At 40.1% G+C, this 18,760-nt stretch overlaps 1 long non-coding RNA gene across 4 annotated transcripts; it reads right to left on the bottom strand.

Moving 5' to 3' along the window:
* Positions 1–6,591: 6,591 nt before the first annotated feature.
* LOC130173806 (uncharacterized) lies at positions 6,592–16,870 on the bottom strand. 4 transcript variants are annotated; one of them, XR_008828501.1, is made up of 3 exons: positions 16,784–16,870; positions 7,593–7,740; positions 6,592–6,868 (listed from the first exon to the last, which is right to left on the bottom strand). It is a non-coding gene; the product is annotated as an uncharacterized LOC130173806 (long non-coding RNA). The 4 variants fall into 4 exon arrangements; XR_008828497.1 differs by lacking the exon at positions 16,784–16,870 and adding an exon at positions 16,532–16,659; XR_008828500.1 differs by lacking the exon at positions 16,784–16,870 and adding an exon at positions 8,760–8,907.
* Between the last annotated feature and the right edge of the window lie 1,890 nt (positions 16,871–18,760).

Raw genomic sequence — 18,760 nt, 5'->3', positions numbered from 1 at the left:
TGTGAGGGCGAGACAGAATTTACTCAATGACTTATTTATTGCTCTCTGCTTCCTTTCCATTTCCCTCTTCAAAACTATTGCATATGCCAGGCCAGAGGCGTCTATCTCGAGAAGATCTGCCACTGAAATCTGCAAAGCCCCCAGTTCCCAATCCAACCTGATAGAATTTTCAATGAGTTGATGCTGCCAGACACAAATACAATTCTAGCTGGTGAGCAGTCAGTTTCCTGGATATAAATGTCTCACTAATATAAAGTGAAGATGTTAAAAAAAAAAACATTTCTCTCTTTTCTAAGTAAAACCTTATGGCATTATAATCACAGAGCGAGAGAAAAAAATCATTCTTGATATGGAAGGCAGCAGTGTTTATACTCAGGCTTAAAGGGAAACTCCACCGACTTTACATCTTAAAGTCTGTTTACAGCCTTGGGGAGCACTCCGGCATATGTGGAAAAAAAAGCCTCTTGTGGAAGCTGTTGACTCAATGATGATGTCACGTGATGTCACGTCCTCATCACGAGGAGTTTCCCGCTCAGCCTGTGGCTCTGAAGGATCTTTGTCAAGCTTAAGAAAACAGCCCTGGTGATGTCATCAGGAAAGGATGATGTCATCTGATTTTACCTCGTCTTCATAACAGGAAACGTGTGTCACAAAACTGAGGGTGTGGCACCACAAAGACATGGAAATTGTACCAGCCAGTAAAGGTCTGATATATGACCCCACTGTGTGGCATTATGGGTAAGGTAGGATCCAGGGTTTTTGGAGCCTGACCTGCACTGAGCACTTAAAATGTGGATCTGCTGCTTCAGTTTTTTTCTTTTTCATCAGTCTCTCAAAAGAGCCCAAACTTGAAGTTGGACTATTTTAAGTTGCCTGTGGCTGAAATATGCAAAGATGTATGAAAAAAAGGACTACAGAGCTGATTTATTTCAATTCATTAAAACCCAATACAAAGCTTCCATTATATGGGAAAATTGGGTAGAACTACAGAACTGCATTAGAAAATATAATTTTCTGTTTGGGTTAATCTTAACTAGCTACTTGTCTAATTAATGTAGATACTTCAGAAAGCTGCAGAATCATCAAAGGGCTTCTTAGCTTTTTGGTGAAATACAGAGCTACTCTTCAATGCTGTGATGTTACCAGATGTTTTATGCTTAGTCTTACACCGACTTTCTACTCACTGTTACTGTCTCCCCTTCACTTCCTGGGTCTCTTGTGTTTAGTGAGTTCCTGTCTACTGTATCTTGTTGTTCCTGAGATTTCACTAGCACTTTTCAATTGGACACATTATCATCTGAAATAAAGGAGGATTTGGGTTCCTGCAAATATGAGTTGATATGTTTTAAACTGGTCATAAACATGAGATATCAAGTTCACTGATGTAATGCAATTTTATATTATTTATATAAGTAAAAAATCTTCATATGATTAAAACCCAGGTAAATTTAATATAATCTAATATAATTATACAGTATATTTTCTGATGCTGAAGTTGTTATGTGTTTGATATTAGTGCATTTAGCCGAGTAACTAATGAGTTTTAGGTAAAATACTCATTTATTATAAATTAATTTATGTCAGTGGGATTATTATTTTGTGTCACTGTCTAACCGATGTAGTTAAATCATTAATTTTTCAAATAGAAAAGAAATAAAGTCTCTGTATTTATTCAGAGACATTTTCAGTGTGTGTTTACCAGAGGCAGCTCTGTTCTAGTCTGTGGGTGTGTGGAGGTTCCCACAGTCTTTCTTTAACAAAAAAAGAAATTAAAAAGCTTTTTTGTTGAGTTATATTATGAAAAAAAGACCTTCAATAAAAATGTGCTGTTTTATGACTAAATAGAGGTCCACATGTCCACCGTTGGTAAGGTAGGGATGTGTGTGTGTGTGTGTGTGTGTGTGTGTGTGTGTGTGTGTGTATGTGTATGTGTGTGCGTGTGTTTGCATGTGTGTCCCATGCTCAGCTGGTGATCTCGTTGTGAATCACTCCAGGCAACATTAAGACTGGAAAGCAGACCTTTGCATTATGCATCACACTCTCACTCCGCTCCCTCTCTGTCTCCCTCATTTCTTCCCTCTCTGCTACCATCCATCTTTCTTTCTTTCTTTCTTTCTCTTTCTTTCTTTCTTTCTCTTTCTCCTCTCTGATCCCTTTTCCTTTTAACTCTCAACATTTGCTGTTGTTGGAACCGAGCAACTAATTTTAGCACCAAATAACAGCTGGGGGGTTGAACTGCACATTTTCACCATGCCACACACACACACACACACACACACACACACACACACACACACACACACACACACACACACACACACGGGGAACACACATCTCCTCTCAAAGTTGGAGGAATAGAGGCATTTCTCGACTCTGATCTCGGCTCGCCACAGAATAAAACATCAGAGTCTTTTCCAAACGACTGATTTCCCGTATTAATTTAGAAACAGTGATGTAATAAATTATTCCTCATTGTTGTAATACGATTGCTGGAATCCCATTTCATATGATCTATAATAATATGCAAATGTTCATGCAGGCTGGACTTCCATGCATGTTTTTGTTTTTCTTATGAAAGAATCTATGAATAAATTTATTTTGTTGTATTTCAGTTCGAGTTTCTTTATTTACTCTGTCAAATATGTGTTTGCGTGTTAAAGCCTCTAAGACTCCTGAGACTGTAGCTCAGATTAATGGCAGTAGAAATATACTTTCCTGATTTTTTGCTTTGTGAAGTTCCTGATAATTGCATATAGCTGTGACACAAGAAACCAAAATGAAAATGGGTAATTTAGCCTTCAGGGCGAAAGGAGACTATCAAAAAAAAAAAAAAAAAAATCTATTCACCCAACAAACTGGTATCAAGCAAATATCCTGTCAAAACGTAACAAACAAAACATGATTTACAAATGCAAATGCACTAATACAAATCACCATTAACAGCAAACACAAAACGTACCTATCAAACATTTCATATTTCTAATACATCATGTTTCAGGAACAAATAGAGCATGTCTTACAAGTATGTCCTACAGAGACAAAAAAAACCCAAAAAATATCACATGACTTTTGGCACAGCCTTTTTCTCTGTGCTGAGGATTTTCTCACAAATGTAGTAATTCTCCCTCCACAACAGCAATGTGTGAATAATAAAAAAAAAATTAAAAAAAATGTGAGTGAGCAGGAACTCCTGTGGCATCTAGTGGTCTGACACTGACATAAGTGGAGCAAATACTAACATATTTTCAGAATTGATTTCTTTTTTTTTTTTGTATTTATCTGGGCATTTTTTATTTCTTTTTCACAGCCTGGCAACCGCAAAGTTATTCTTCTTAATGACTTATAGGGCATTACTGAATGATTCGTGAGCCATCATCAATTCAAAGATTAGTTACAGTTTTTTTCTTTTACAATGTGCCACCAAACTGTATTCAACTGTTACCAGAGCAAAAATCATCTAAGGATGATTAGAGGTCAGATTCAGGTCTTTGAGACAACTCTTCGTCCTCCTGTAACCCACAGTTTGAGTCAGCTGTGGTCCAAGCCGGCCAAAGCGTGACTCAGGGAAAACACCCCTGTTCAACGAGCTCTCTGTGACTCTCTTGCGTTGGACTCATAATACTGATTTAAATAGCGTGACCTTTTATCTTGTCTTTTTTTTTAAATTCTTTTCTTTTTTTAAAAAATCTTATACATTCAGTAAACTTAATATGATCTGTTGGTCTGCCCACAACTCCGGCACACTGTCTGCCTCATCGCTAACAAAGGTCTTTGTGTGTGTACTGTGTATGTGTGCACATGTACACTGGTTCAAAACATCCTAAATGTATGTTCAAACTGCCATGTTGACAAGTGTGTAGGCTAATAAATTGTAAATACATGCACACGGTGTCGATACAGTGGCCTGTAAATGATCAATACTACAAAACTATTTTTTTGAGTCTTGGTATTAGTATCAACAGGATGGATCCTCTGCTTTGTCCCCATCTTTACCCATGCCAGCACCATGGATCAAGGGATTTTTGCTGCAAACATTCAAGGTCTTCAGATCTTTTGTCCAATACTTTGGAAGAACTATGAACCAAATACCTGCAACAGTAATGACATCCCCATCATACAGTGGCCCTGAGAGCTCAATGCACAAACACATGCAACTAGACAAAACACAAACAATATTCAGAAAAATGTCTTCATCAGTTTGACAACACATGCCGCAAATACTCCAACAGCACGACAAAAGCATTTCCAGGGGACACTAAAAAAGTGATGAACTTGGCTGGGACTTGTTGTTCAATGCCATGTGAGTTTTGTAGTTAAAAGCGCTGAACATGAAGTGCGCATGGATGTATTATAATACATCCATGCAAGCAGTTTTCTTTTATTTTAAGTAATTTTTTTCCCCCTTTATTCCGATAGCAGCAGTGAGAGAGAGAGAGAGCCAGGGAAGTCACGGAGAGAGAGAGAGACACAGAGAGGGGATGACATGCAGCAAAGGGCCAAAGGTCGGACTCATACCCGGGCCGCTGCCGTTAGGACTACACCTTCATGGTACGCTCTCTCGCAGGTGAGCCACAGGATGCCCCTCACTCACATTTCCGTGTCGTATTAGCAGCACACGTGTTGTCAGGTTGATCTTCGGGCCACCGTACCGTCGGCCCCGGCTTTTTTCACTAAGACGGCAAACATTATACTCGCTAAAATTAGAGGTGAAGTTGTGAGCATGTTATGTTATGTTCAGACAGTCTGACATACAGTGTATGAGTGACAGATTAATAGAGACACCCAGCACTTCTATGGACACCAATGCGTTTGCTGTTTCTCATCTGATAATCAGTAATGTTCCAGGCCTGAGGTTGAGCGAACCAGAGTTTTGCACTTACAGCCTAATTACTGTGTATTGTGAAAGCTGCCAGTTGGAACTGATATGAAAACAGGACAATATAAACCAAATAATAGCCTCAGTGACATTAACTGCCTCTGAATTTCTACAATATCAGTATTCAGCTGCAACACAAAACCTCAGGGGGATGCATAGTTCCATTTTTTCTCATTACCACTTTTCCTTTAATGGTCTAATTTTAAAGAAAGAAGAAGAAAGAAAGAAAAAAAAAAAACTTGACGTGTCTTTTTCTAATGCTGAAAAGATAACCAGAAATCTTTTAAGTATAAGTGGGACAGCATATCCAAACATAGATTATTTTCAGTAAATATGCTGCCCATTCCTCATTATGGCTGAGCAAGCCTTTACGACACTTATTGGCTTAGCAGTCTATAAATAAGATACACTTAATTTTAAGGCCTAATTAATCATGGCCCATATTTACAACCTCAGCCAATGATTCAGAGACAATTCTCTATCAGATTGTTATTATATAGGTCATGAAACAACCTTGAAGAAAATATTCAGATTGTACGCTGCATTGCAAACGCACATTATAATGTTCTTTATTTTTGATCTCATTTCGTTTCCTTTAAACGTATGTCGAAGTCCCGGAGAGAGAGTCTGGTTTGTGCTGACCTCATTTGCATCAATCACAGAGGTTGTTAAATTGGGTAAAGAGAAAAAAAATAATAAAAAATTGGAGACATCTGCCTGTGCCTGTGTTTTACTACATGGCTTAAAGCCCTTTAGAGGAAGTATTTCTCTCTGTGTCTCTCTGTCCCAGATCTACTGAGGGGAATAGACCCTCTGTCTACATGCTGGCATCTGGCATTAACAAGCATCTTGGGTGTTAGGACTGTGTTCAGACAGAGCACAGACACATCAAATACAGACGGAAATGCACCCAAGATGCCCTGAAGATACTATCCAAATTAGCTCTGGAGGTAGTCACAGATGGATTTGCTCAGACTTAAAACAAAATGTACTGAAAAAGGAATCAAGGATTTATGTGTCAGCCATAGAGGTGGAAAAGTACTGTTATTCAAGTATTGTACGAAAAGAAAATCTTGTGGTATTTGCACCACTGTGTTATACTTGTACTCCACTAAATGTCAAAGGGAAATGCGGCTTTTACTCGACTGCATTTATTTGACATTTACTTATTACTGAGCAAATAGAATGATGGGTTTATTCAGATTAAACCAAACAGTATATAAAGTACTTAAAATGATCTCCACCTCCCTCAGATGCAACGTAATTAAGCCTCTCAGATGTGAATGCGTCAATAATACAAGTAACAATAATAAATTCTATAATTACACCGTATTGCACTTTGAATGTGGAAGTTCTGCATTAGCACTTTTACTTTGGATACTTCAGTATATTTTTCTGATAATATTTTAGTTCTTTCTATAAAATATTGTACATTTTTTGTGTGTGTTTTCCTGTTGCACCCGACTTCTCTTCCAAGATAGTTTCCTATAATAGTTTAGGCTAAAGTTCAAATGCAGTGTTCGACCAACAGCAGCACTCAAAAGTATGATGCAGCCAAGAGTGGTGACTCTGCACATTTTCCTAACACTACCTGAAATAACATATAGTACTGACAAAAACACATTCACAATGTTGTGAGGATATATGTAACATTTCAATCAGGAGAGACTAATAAGAGGAAATGAGAGAGTATCAGAAATTTAAGTAAAGTGAAATTCATTGTGAACAGAGGGAAGAGACTTTGTCGCTTAGGAAGTGAAGCACCATGGGAGAGGTCTGTAGGTTTAAGGTCCTTCTACTACGAGGAATCTTCCCCCGGAGTGTAGACACTGGTGCTGGTGATGAGGAGTGGAACTGGAGGATGGGGACGTCTTCATGAGGGAAACCTCTGATCGGATGGTTTGACTGGAGATGATCTGGTGTCCATGGTTGCGGTGGAGAACGGGTGGCGGTGGTGTCACAGAATGATCACGGTGCTGAAATGACAGCTGACTGACAGCAGAGAGAGAGAGAGCGAGAGAGAGAGAGAGAAAGCGCTTTTTAAAGTTTGACAGCTTACAAGTGATTGGCTGAAGACCCCCCGGGTCAGGTTGTGATTGGATGAAGACAATAACGAGCGGCTGGAGTTTATAGATAACAGGAAAACCTTCATTTGACTAATATGCTTTAATGTTATCATGTTTTCTTTCGTTCTAGTGACGATAGACTGTGGACGAACACAGGACTTGAATTCTTTTACACTATTTTCATTGCTACTTTTAATTGAATAAAGAATGCAAAATTCACCACTCAAATCAAAAACGTGTCCTTGTGATGATATTCATGGATGCAGAGCAGATGGAGTGAGATAGACTGTATTACAAAAGGTATGTGCAATGCAGAGCCTGTGTTTTCGTAAGGGAATCCAGTTCCATCATATACAAATGACGAACAAGGCCGCCTCGACCAAACTCATCGTTTGAGGTTTTTTGTCGAGTATCATAAAAAATTCAACGGCGTCTTTCAACAAAGACGCGTCGCAGATTTTCTTGGGCGCAAAGCGACACAACATGAAGGAGTTTTGACAGCAGTCATGCAGAAAACACACGTTCCATAATCAAAAACCAACATATAATCTCATCCAAACACAGTCGACATATACAAACATCTCAGTTTTCGATCTTTACAATATGGAAAATAAAAACTTCCAGTTCAATTAAATAAATAAAAAAAATACCTTCTGCCCCACAGACTCTGTCTTTCTTGTTCATTGTATTAGCTCTTTTCTTTAACACACGCATCAGTACATCTGCTGTCTCTCTGAAATTGTGAGTTTTTGCCGCGGCGTCTGTCTGAGCCTGGTGATCTGCATTCAGGAGGAACACCTGAGAGAGACACGAGAAAAGAGAGGATGATGGGTAGAGAGAGAGAGAGAGAGAGAGAGAGAGAGAGAGAGGAGGCAACAATAAGTTGAGTAGAGAAACAATGTGTTTTCCCATCAGCACATGTGCGCCAGCGAATTGTGCAGTCATGTGAGCCTCCCTCTCTCACTCTCCCTCTCTCTCCTTCCACCTTCCAGTTGCTTCTAAAAATAGCCGCTCCCAAATTGTATTATCTACAGGAACAAGCCTCCATTCTGCCGCTCCTCCATTGTTTGACAGCTGGGCTAGGGCATCATTTTTCACTCTGCATTTGGTTGGCTACACTGTGTGTGTGCGTGTGTGTATGCGTGTGTGTGTGAGAGAGTGTGTGTGTGTACATATGTACATTGTGCGCATGTGAATGTGTGCTTTTGGCACTGTCAGGTGCCAAAGTGCAACCTGGTGTAAGGGTGAAACATTACTGTGCGACACACATGCTCATTTGTGTGTATGCCAGACTGTGCTCACACACACACACAGCCACACTCTCCAGTACATAACAGAGCTGAGAACACCCTGCTCACTATCACTACAATGTTAAGTAATTACAAATCCTGGCCATTTGTTTTGATCCAAACCTCACGACGGAGTCATTTGGAAAGCAGAAATGTTGAACTCTGATGAAAGGTCTGTATGTAAGAACCAACCCTTCATTAGTGAGATTCCAGTCCTTTATTCCTTTATTGATTAACTTTGTTTTCTATTGGATTTGAGTCCTGACCAGATCCTCGCCAAACATGCTGGACCTCATCCGATCCAAACAAAGAATGTGCTGCCAACATTCTTCAGGCCTCTTCTCATGTTCTTTTAGCAAACTTTGATCTTGTAGTTTCACGCTTTTTTCTGTGAACACTAGTTTCCTTCTCGGGGCGCTCTACGCTTCCCGGCAGTGTCCTTCATCCTGTCTGATTACTGGCCGAAACACCACTTTCCACAGATAAACTGAGACTTTTGGAAACAATGACGCAGGCGTCCACGTTTACCTCCTGATTGGGTCTTATCAGTCACAACGTTCTTTCTCTTATCAGGTGACCCTTTTCTGGATGAAAACAAACAGTATCAGCCCCGACGGGTGGTGAATGCAACGTGGGTAACAAATTCCAGGCGTTTGCTGACCTTGCCGTCTTTACTAGCAGCTGTTGCGCAGTTAGATTCTGTATTTTATGACGATAAGGAATCTCTGGTCTTCCTTTTCGCCGTTGCTGTTCCTCGTTCGTAGTGACTAAACAACTGACTGCAAAATGGACAATCTGCTTCCTGTTTAAACCGGCACACGCATGCCCAGTGTATGTCAGTGCTCATGTGATATGTGTTTTTTTGGTGTGTTAGTATGGACGGAGATGGTTTTGGTTGTAGAATGCAGTATTAAAACGCAAAACGTCATTGTGTGGACTTAGGCTCAGTGTAGTCTGTATACCCTGTTTGTTTTTACTTGTACATAAGATCAAATGCTCTACACTTTGCTTCAAGTTTTGAATCATTTAACAATTTGGTGATAGTGCAGTCAGTTTTGTTGTGTATATGCACAAACAAAAAGCTATACCATGAGATAACTTCTTATAACCACACTGACAATGATGGACTTGTATCGGGAGGTGTGGTTTATCTCCAACTACAAGTTGTCTCCTCTGACATTAGGAATAAACAAGCATTTGGAGCAAATGGAGTCTCAAATGTGCTCTCGTCTGTATGGATGTACCTGTTTCAGAGGTATTCCCAAGCTCCCGCCCACTGCTAGAGCCGACATCGGAAGAAATCACACTAAAGGCCTAATGAGGGCAGAAAATCATTCCAAATAGCAGAAAAAAAGATAATCTGCCATAGCCACAGGCTTAACATCCTAAATCTCTGAGAAGTAAGGAATGTGTGGGAGGCAGAAAAGTCAGACGCTTTTATTTCTGTACTGGCAATCTTTCAGTCTTTTAGACCTTTTCCTTTAGAAAATCCTGTTCCTTCAAAGTTGGTAAAAAAAAATAATAAAAAAATGTAATTGTCGCTAATGGGAGATGTGGTTTGAGGCAAGCCATATAACACAATAGACTCAAAATAAATTCACAGAAATAGTCAAGACACATAAGAAAAAAAAACATCCCTTTAATTGAACTCTGGAGCTTTTAGTGTGTCTTTGCCTAGCTCTTCACTCTGACAGAGCAATGAGAAAATTATAAGGCCACTAATGCCCCAACCTTTTTTTCTTCTTTTTTTGTTGGCTGCTTGGAAGTGATGCTTATTTTGCCATTTCACTTCTATTAAGTTTCCCCAGTTGAGTTTATTGAATAAGCTGTAACATAGCGCGTGAGCATGGGACAGAAAAAGTAAGAAAATTAGCTTTTAGGATGTTGTTGTTGTTGTTAACCTTTACATCACATTTTGTTTTTACCACATGGCTGTACGCTCAGTCCACCTCTGTGATCCAGGCTAACATTTCTGGTCAACTGTTTTGATGGATTGTCATGCAACCTTATGGATAGTCATGTTCCACTGAGGATGAATCCTGTTGTGTAACACTGACCCAATGGTGGCACTGGATGAAAAATCAAACTTTCAGTTTGTGCAATAAATTTTGCATATGGCTGAAGACCTGCACAACCATGACAGTCCCATCAGCCGCAGCTGTACTTTGTGTTTAGTGCTGATCAGTAAATGTATTGTGCATGCTAACACACTGAACTAAGGCTACATACACACTAATAGGTGTTCATTTTAAAATGGCGTCGTAAAACGAAAACGATCTTAGTCCAGACGATCGTTTTAGGTTATAACACACCTGCAAACGCATATCACATGACCGGTCAGGAACACTGGGCGTGCCAGTTTAAATAGGAAAGCAGATGGTCTACCCTGCAGTAAATAGTAAAACAAAATACTGTGAACGAGGAACAACAAGGTCATAGTTGTAGGTGTAAAATGCAGAATTTAACTGCATACCCGATAGCAAAGACAAGCTCAGCAACAGTTGTAATTTGTTATCCATGTTGCATTAGCCACAGGTAGCTGTAACTGATAAAACTCACTCAGGAGGCAAACCTGTCGTTAAAACCGCTCCAGCAGCATTTCCAAAATCTCTGTGTCAGGGGCTCAAAAGCTCCAGAGTAGTGCAGATGCCGGACGTTAACATAGCAAAAGTGATGTGTTTTAAAACTAAAAAGGAGCAGTGCGGATGTAGTTTAAGATTGTGAACATAAATAGTGGCTATTGTTCAATTTGACTATTGGTTGAGCATTATAACCTCACATGCAAGCATGGGTGTGTGCAATTACCAGCCCTTTAGATGCAGACGACTCGCTTTGTGTGAAGCTTGTTCATTTTAAATCTTCAATTAAAAAAAACAGCACAAAAAAAAAAAAAAAGAAGGTTTTTTGGACGGCAAGGAAGACAGATTTAGCTTTATGTTTTAAAGGAGAGCACCGAGTACAGCATGCCCCATATACAGTAAATTTAACCACACACACACACACACACGCACAAACACAGTATGCACCATTGTGTAAATGTAAATTTGCACTGGAAAGAGAGAGCCTGCATCTGCGTGTTTCACTTGTGTCCAGTAGCAACCACTTAAGATCCATTTATCTCCATCTCTCAACGAATGTAAAAAAATATTTCATAAATTTCCAAAATAACTCTTTTTTTCCATTGCTTGAGTTTGATTTATGATTCCACAGAGCACCGGGGTAAGTGCGGTATTTATGATTAATTGATCATGGAGATGTAGTCTTGTCCGCGGCCAGTTGTAGGTGGAGTCCATCTGCATGTAGAGATTCTGCCCTCAGTGACACGCGGCCGCCAGCTGGCAGAGACTCACGTACAACCCTGGACAGCACCCAGCGCCGGGGAGGGAAGGCCGGGTGGGTGGGAGGACAGATGCAGGGCAGGCCAGAGACTTCTGTGTTCATACCAGCATGAATCAAGGCAAAGCCACAGAACATCACTGTCTCATTCATCTGCTGCAGCTCACTGTTACTAACTCTCCTCTATGACTCTTTTTTTTTTTTCTTTTTTCTTCCCCAGATCAAATTCAATCCACATTTAGAGTAGAAATGTTCTCATGTGGTAAGATTCATGGCTGCACATTCTGGTTATATTAAACACAGAATACATCTGACATATGATCTTAGAGTCTGTAGACAATGAATAGGGGTGTAAACCTGCAGATAAATATGAGAGGGAACCGATAATTGGCCAAAAAAATACCTCAATCTTTGTAATTTCCACACAATAGATTTCCACTTGAAGATGTGTAATCACTTAATCACATTTTAAAAAGAAAAGTGCAAGAAATGGTTGCCAGAAACTGATGGCTTGTCTTAAGTGCAGTGTCTTTTACTCGTGTAGATCTGACATTCTTTTCTCTTGCCCTTGCTTGTCTCATGTGGCACCTCCCCACTGCTTCAATGAACTGTCTTGACAGTTAGGGAGTTCTAGTCAATTCCTCAGGTGTGGTCTCAACCGTTTCCTTGTGGTAAGCCGCAGAAACACTGTGATCATTTAGTAAGGATCAAGGGGTTAAAGTGGGATTCGGCAGGTGCAGGCACCCCAGGATCCGGCGTATCAGCGCAGCATGGAAAAATGACTTTCCTCCAAAATAACTCCCAGATTGATTTGCAACTGTGAGCTCCGGTGGACATGTTGTGTGTTCTTTGTGGACGGGCAATGTGATCAGTCGACCTTCTCCTCAACTCCCATTTCTTGACACATTTTTCTGGATCCCACCGCTCCAAAGGAATGAACGTCAGTGCTGAGACCTTGTTGATTTGTGTGGGTACTGGTGTTATTATATTGTTCATTTCAGCACACGAGCCACAGGAATTTCTGGATACTCTTTGAAATCTCTCTATCTGTCGGAAAGGTCACACAACTCCTCCAGATAAAACCTTGGTAAAGGTGATGACCGTGCTTTTGGCACATGAATGTTGATTTTTCCCAAAAAGCGATGTTTCATTCTCAAGCTGCGTCCGCAACACTGTGTTTTAGTTTTTCAAACATTACTTTTGCCACCTTTTCGCCTGCTGTCCACACCACTCAGGAGTTCTCAAGCACCTAAAACTTTTGGAAACATTGCTGAAACCATTTTAGTTTGAAAACCTTTGGAAATGATGATGTAGACGCCCATGGTTGCTCCCTGATTGAGTCGTATCAGCCTTGACTACCAGTGGTGACAGCAACATGGATAACGAATTACAAGCACTACTGACCTTGTCGTCTTTGCAAGCAGCTGTTGTGCAGTTAAATACTGCATTTTAACACTGCAGCTGTCTTTGCTGTTCCTTGTTCTTAGTATTTTCTGCAACTAATCAACTGCAGAGTCGACAATCTGCTTCCTGTTCACACCGACTCGTTCACGCCCAGTGTATGTGAAGGTTATGTATGTAAGGGTTTTAAGGGTGTGATAGTCTGGATGGAGATCATTTCTGATATGGAGCTGCAATGCTCATCTGGACGGAGATTGTTTTTTTATTTCAAACACAATATCTAACCCATTTGTTTTTAATTGTACATAAGATCAAATACCCTACACTTTGACTTAAAAATAATACAACCATTATACGATGGTACAATTTTGAATCATTTAACATCTTTAATGGGAAATTATCATGGACCGAGATTATTTCTGATATTATATTTCTGATTGATTTCTGCCTCGAGTCATTTTGAACTGTGACCCCATGTTGAACAGCTTCAGCAGCCGTTCTGTAGTGTAGTCCAGGATTGTGTCGTCTGACCAGAAAAACATCAGTTTGCCTCTTTATCATGTGCACAGCATGAGATACTGTCATGTATCTCGACTGCAAACCTTCAGACCAATCTTTTAGCTCACACTTCGGACTCAATCAATCTTTTTTAATCAGAATACTTATTTCTGAGGCAGCAATTCTCTCAGATTTTAGGGGACGGGTGGTGCAGACAATATAATTTGTCCATAAAATTTAAAAACCACCAAAAATGATGAATTGCATTGCAGTGCTTGACAGTATCAGCGACAGGCAGCTCCAGTGGCAGCCAATCAGACGTGGGAACTTGCTTTTCCGGCCTGGTAAAGACTCAAGCCTTTCTCCCCAACATCACTGAAGCTCCATCAGACCTCAACCCGACCGAACACTCATTCAGAAGGGCATCATCAAGGCCATGACTTATTAAACAGTTCAAAAGAGCCTCAGCCTCAGTAATGCCTTCTGCTTTAGTAGATTCAATTTCCACTATGTCAGAAAAAAAAGTGTAGCTGGCCCAGAATTAACTGAGCACCTCAGGTACAAAACCAGGCAAGATTTCCTGTTTAAAGCTTTAAAGCAGCGCTCTCACCTGGCAGTATTTATGCATCTCTCATTTCTTTTTAAAATAAATTGTATTATATTCGCACATGTGACACTGTAGTGAAGCACCGTGCCAACATTGAGACATTTGACCTTTGCAAGTTAAGAAGTTCTGGATGGTCTGTGAAGGGCCTGTAAGCTGTTCTGAATACAGATTTTATTTAGGTGGTTAGGCAGGAGGCTCCTTTTGTGCATCGAGTGAATCTGAATCTAACTCCTTGTCTGATATCTTTTCAAGTCATTTGTTTGGCTTTTGTTTTTCCATAGAGACAAATTTCACAGTTTTGCCTTTGTGATGGATTTCTATAAACACCGATGATGATGCATGCAGAGCATCCTCACGTTCTCAGAGACAAAAATAAATCAATTCTTCAATGATACAACGGCCAACAGGACGAGCATGTTTCTCTGTGAAAAAGACTCATTCACTGGAAAGTGAGGAAACACAACTGCTCTAAGCTTGGAGAAGTGGCTTCAGGAACACTTGGACTTAGTCTCAACGGAAGAAGTGGCCACAAATAAAAATATTTGTTCTTTTAGTGGAGAAAACAGCTGTGGACTTGACATAATATAAAACCTATTTGAATAGCTGTACATATCTGAGATGTCAGAAGCAATTCAGAGATCTTGAGCTAACCAGCTAACCGACGCCTCAGTTCCGCCTTCCCTTAAGTGTTGCGCTAGAATTCAAATCCCTTAAAGTAGCGACAACAATTTACATATTTTTTTTCAGTTGTGAGTCAAACTCCATCTTTGGTCTCCATCTAATGGTGTTTCCACCTGAACTGTGAAAATGAGAAATCTGTAAAATGAATTTTTATAAGTTTATGATGCTCCATATATTTTATAATAACTCCACCTCATAGAGAGCTGAGACACCACATCTGGGCAAGCCTCTGTTCCACTAGCCTCTGTAATTTCATGCACTTCCGCTCTCAATATGATCCAAAACACAGCAATAGGTCTGAAGAAAAACAGTTTCACCAGTTGATAATTCACATGGATGAAGCCTCCAGTTTTTCCACACTGCATTATACAGTTGGATATAAACATACTACTGTCAGCTGAGGCTTAGCTGACGAAGTGCGTCAAACAGTAGTGGTGCTGTATTCTCAGTAGCTGAAATGATTGCATCATTAGTTGTGGAGCAAACAGCAGAGGGGTGATTTGTGAACAAAGAAGCACTGGAGGTGAAGCTGATTAGCCGGGACACAGTGAATGAAAAGGTGCAGACAACCGATGCCTGACTGAGCGTCAGCTGGATTCAAACAGCAGCATGTAGTGCAGCGGCGGCTTCACCGGCAGGACTGTCAGAGCTGTCAATCACATCAACCTTATTTAATTCATTAAAAAGTAATGTAATGCTTTGGATGTAAAGCCCTTCAGTGAAACATTTTGACACAGAAATCCTGTCTCCCCCTGGAATATCGGCTTAATCTAGACAGTTATTAACACGTTGTAATCATGAAAATAGTAGAGCCAGAAAACAATGGAGAAAAAGCTTGTTTTATATCAGTATTAAACTTTACCATTAAGATTGCTCAAATTATATATAAAAAAAAAAAAAACTCTAGAATTTTTGTTGTTGTTGGATTAAACTAGTATCTTACAAGGAAGCGGCCTCTCCTGAGGGTCAGATGAAATCAAATGATTTTAACAAATGTCGAACAAATGAGTAGGACTACAAAATCTGATTCAAAGCATTACAAAGTAACAAGAAGCAAATGAAAGATAAAACATTATGTGGCACTTAATTGTGATTCTGTATTTGCTTAACCAGTGTATACACCAGGATTGAGCAGGAGATTGACAGGAGGATCGGTGCAGCATCAGCAGTAAACCAGGCGTTGTACCAGACCATTGTGGTCAGGTTGTACAGGACCAGGGGCCCAAGGTGCCAAGGTAGGATTCCTGACTCTTACCATTCAGGAGCAAAGGAGAAGGTCATCTATTCTTATGGAATCAACATGGTTTGCAAGGGGAGGAGGTCAGGGAGGACAGATGGGTCGACGAATATTAAAGACCATCATTTTGACCTAAACCCAGCCCACAATCTTTCCCTAACGCCGTTTTTAAAAATCCTCTTTAATTTGCATTTTCAGATCAGTTTTATTTTTGTACCAGTGAAACTAAATTGAACTAAAATAATTTCAAAATAAATGCTACAATATATATATATATTTTTTATATATACAACATGTGCGTGCCAGGGGGACGCCAGGGGGCATAATTACACAGTGGTTTCACAATACAACTAAACACCAAAAATGAGCTACTAAACTATAACAAGCTGTAATATGTGCAGCTACTGCACCATGGCTGGTATATGGCTTATAAAAGAAACACACAAAGAGGACATCACATCCTTTTTCTAGTTTCCAAAGTCACAGATTCTGTGAAGTCTGTTGGTGTATCATTTCTGTACAAAACTGAACTTGACCTACCTGTGCTGTGACTACTCACACCCTCCTCCTCTTCCTCATCGTCATTATCATCATCATCATCCTTATTTTCCCTTTTCTCCACATAACACACTTGGCTGTTCACAGGAGCGAAGTGCTGCGTGTTATCATTCTTGTTTACAACGAAGAATGCAAAAGCGTGGAAAGTTAAATTATATGTATCAGCTGACTGTGAATACTACATCATCTCCCTGCTCTTCTTTGTCTGACAAACAAATATGTTTGAGCACTGACCTTGTTTGGAAAAGTAATTTGTTTCTGTTCGCCCTTCTCGACAGGACTGTTGAGTTGCACTTCACGAGCACAATCACACACACACTCACACACACTCTCTCTCACACTCGCTCACCCACTTACTCACTCGCACTAGTACACACACACACACACACACACACACACACCAAATCTGCTGCTACCCAGCTACTGGGTTTGCATCTTATTTCCTGAGGTATTGATTTCATTCCTGGCATGGTGCCCTGCTCTTCCCTCGTCATTATGCCCACTCTGCCCAGAACAGAGCGGAGAACAGCCAACACCGCCGCTGGACTGGAGATTGTATCTGGTGCAGATAAACAGGAACAGATCAATATATTGTAAACTGATGAAAATTTTGTTGTACTACACGAAAACATTTCTCTGTCGACCCTCACGCACTTTCCCCCTCTCTTTCAGTGTCTCTCTACACTGGAAAAGAGCAACACCTAAACACCTTTCTTACTTTAGAGATGGACGTTTATACTGTGTGATTCTACGCTGTCCTGGACAAAAAGTTTATGAGAGAAACATGACGAAGTCTCGTTTTCAATTGCCTTTGATTGCAGGACGTTCACCAACTGGAGGCTTTCCAAGGAATTTCTAGAACCAGGACTGGATAGACCTGCAACAAGCCAATAACCTTCCAAAAGATGATATTATACACTTCGTGAATATTCAGAAAACCACATTTAATGTATAATCCTGTCAATGATATTTACCCTCCAATTTCTGTTAAAGGCCAGATTCTTGGATGTGTATGGTGATGTATATGTATGGTTGTAGTGGGAATTGAAATGTGCATTTAAAAAAAAAAGCTTTATATACATCTGAAACCTGATTATTAAAAAGACAAATGTGGCAGTTGTAAGTTTTCTCTGCTGGCGAACATGGTGTCTTGGCCCCGAGCGGGTGGTGGTAAGTGTCGCTTAACAAGCGCTTCGACCATCGTTGCATGACAAGACAAGAGGTTATAATACGCCCTCTGAGCAGCGATACGTCTTCAGGGCAGAATGGAGGCTAGCTGGTTGGCATGCTAACTTCAGTACAATTAAAGATGTGATAGAGATAAAAGTTAACATTGGCGTGGCTTTCCACCACTGGACACAGCTGTTGGTGAGTAAAGGAATGAAGTTTGAATGTTTCTTCCAGACTGGTAAGTAAACAGCCGTCAATGCTAAAGTTAGCTATGTATCAATAGCGAAACCTACAAATAGCTCCTTCAATGAACACAATATTTTATTACAGTAACACAAATGAATAGTGGGCATATGTTGTGGTTTGAGTTTATCAAAGGTGAATTTGAACTAAACAATGAATGAACTGTGAAATCATGACTGTTAACTTGTAACTTGTTAACTTGTGAGATGTTTAAGAGTTTTTGCATTTACCTCAGTATTAACATCCATCAGCACCATCTCCACATTCTCCACCTGTCCATCTCTCCCTCTTTCCTCTCGCTGATTGGTCTTACTATCTTGTTCCATTTCCTTCTTGCTTACGAAAGATTAAATTAATAATTAGACATATAATAATACAATATTTTAATAAGTAATACTTTTGAGTAATAATATCAGTTTTTTCTCAGATGGAGTTGAACAGTAGCCAACAAGCTTCTGTTTTAGTAAATTGGACACTGAAAACATGCAGAGTACAGCTGCAAACTCACACAAACACTCCAGCAGATTAGCTTGCTAGCAGAAGCCTTTCAGACAGTGGGTTCCTCTTGAGTCTTTGAGATTATGTCCAATCACAGCAGCAGCAATGGCAGAATTATTTTCCCGCAAACATTCATCAAAGCAGCACTAACCAGAGCATAACAGAAAAGCGTGTGCCATTTGCATCCTCCTAGTCACACTAATCACTAAGCTGAGGATTTGTTGTTGGACTTTGCCATGAGACTGATATGCTCTGCTTGTCTCTTGTTAGTGAAATGACCCATTCGCTATCTGCACATTC

This window comes from Seriola aureovittata, chromosome 8 (assembly GCF_021018895.1).
Source record: "Seriola aureovittata isolate HTS-2021-v1 ecotype China chromosome 8, ASM2101889v1, whole genome shotgun sequence".
Lineage (NCBI taxonomy): Eukaryota > Metazoa > Chordata > Actinopteri > Carangiformes > Carangidae > Seriola > Seriola aureovittata.
Note: the sequence above shows the minus strand (reverse complement) of the source record. Positions and strands in the feature narration are given on the sequence as shown.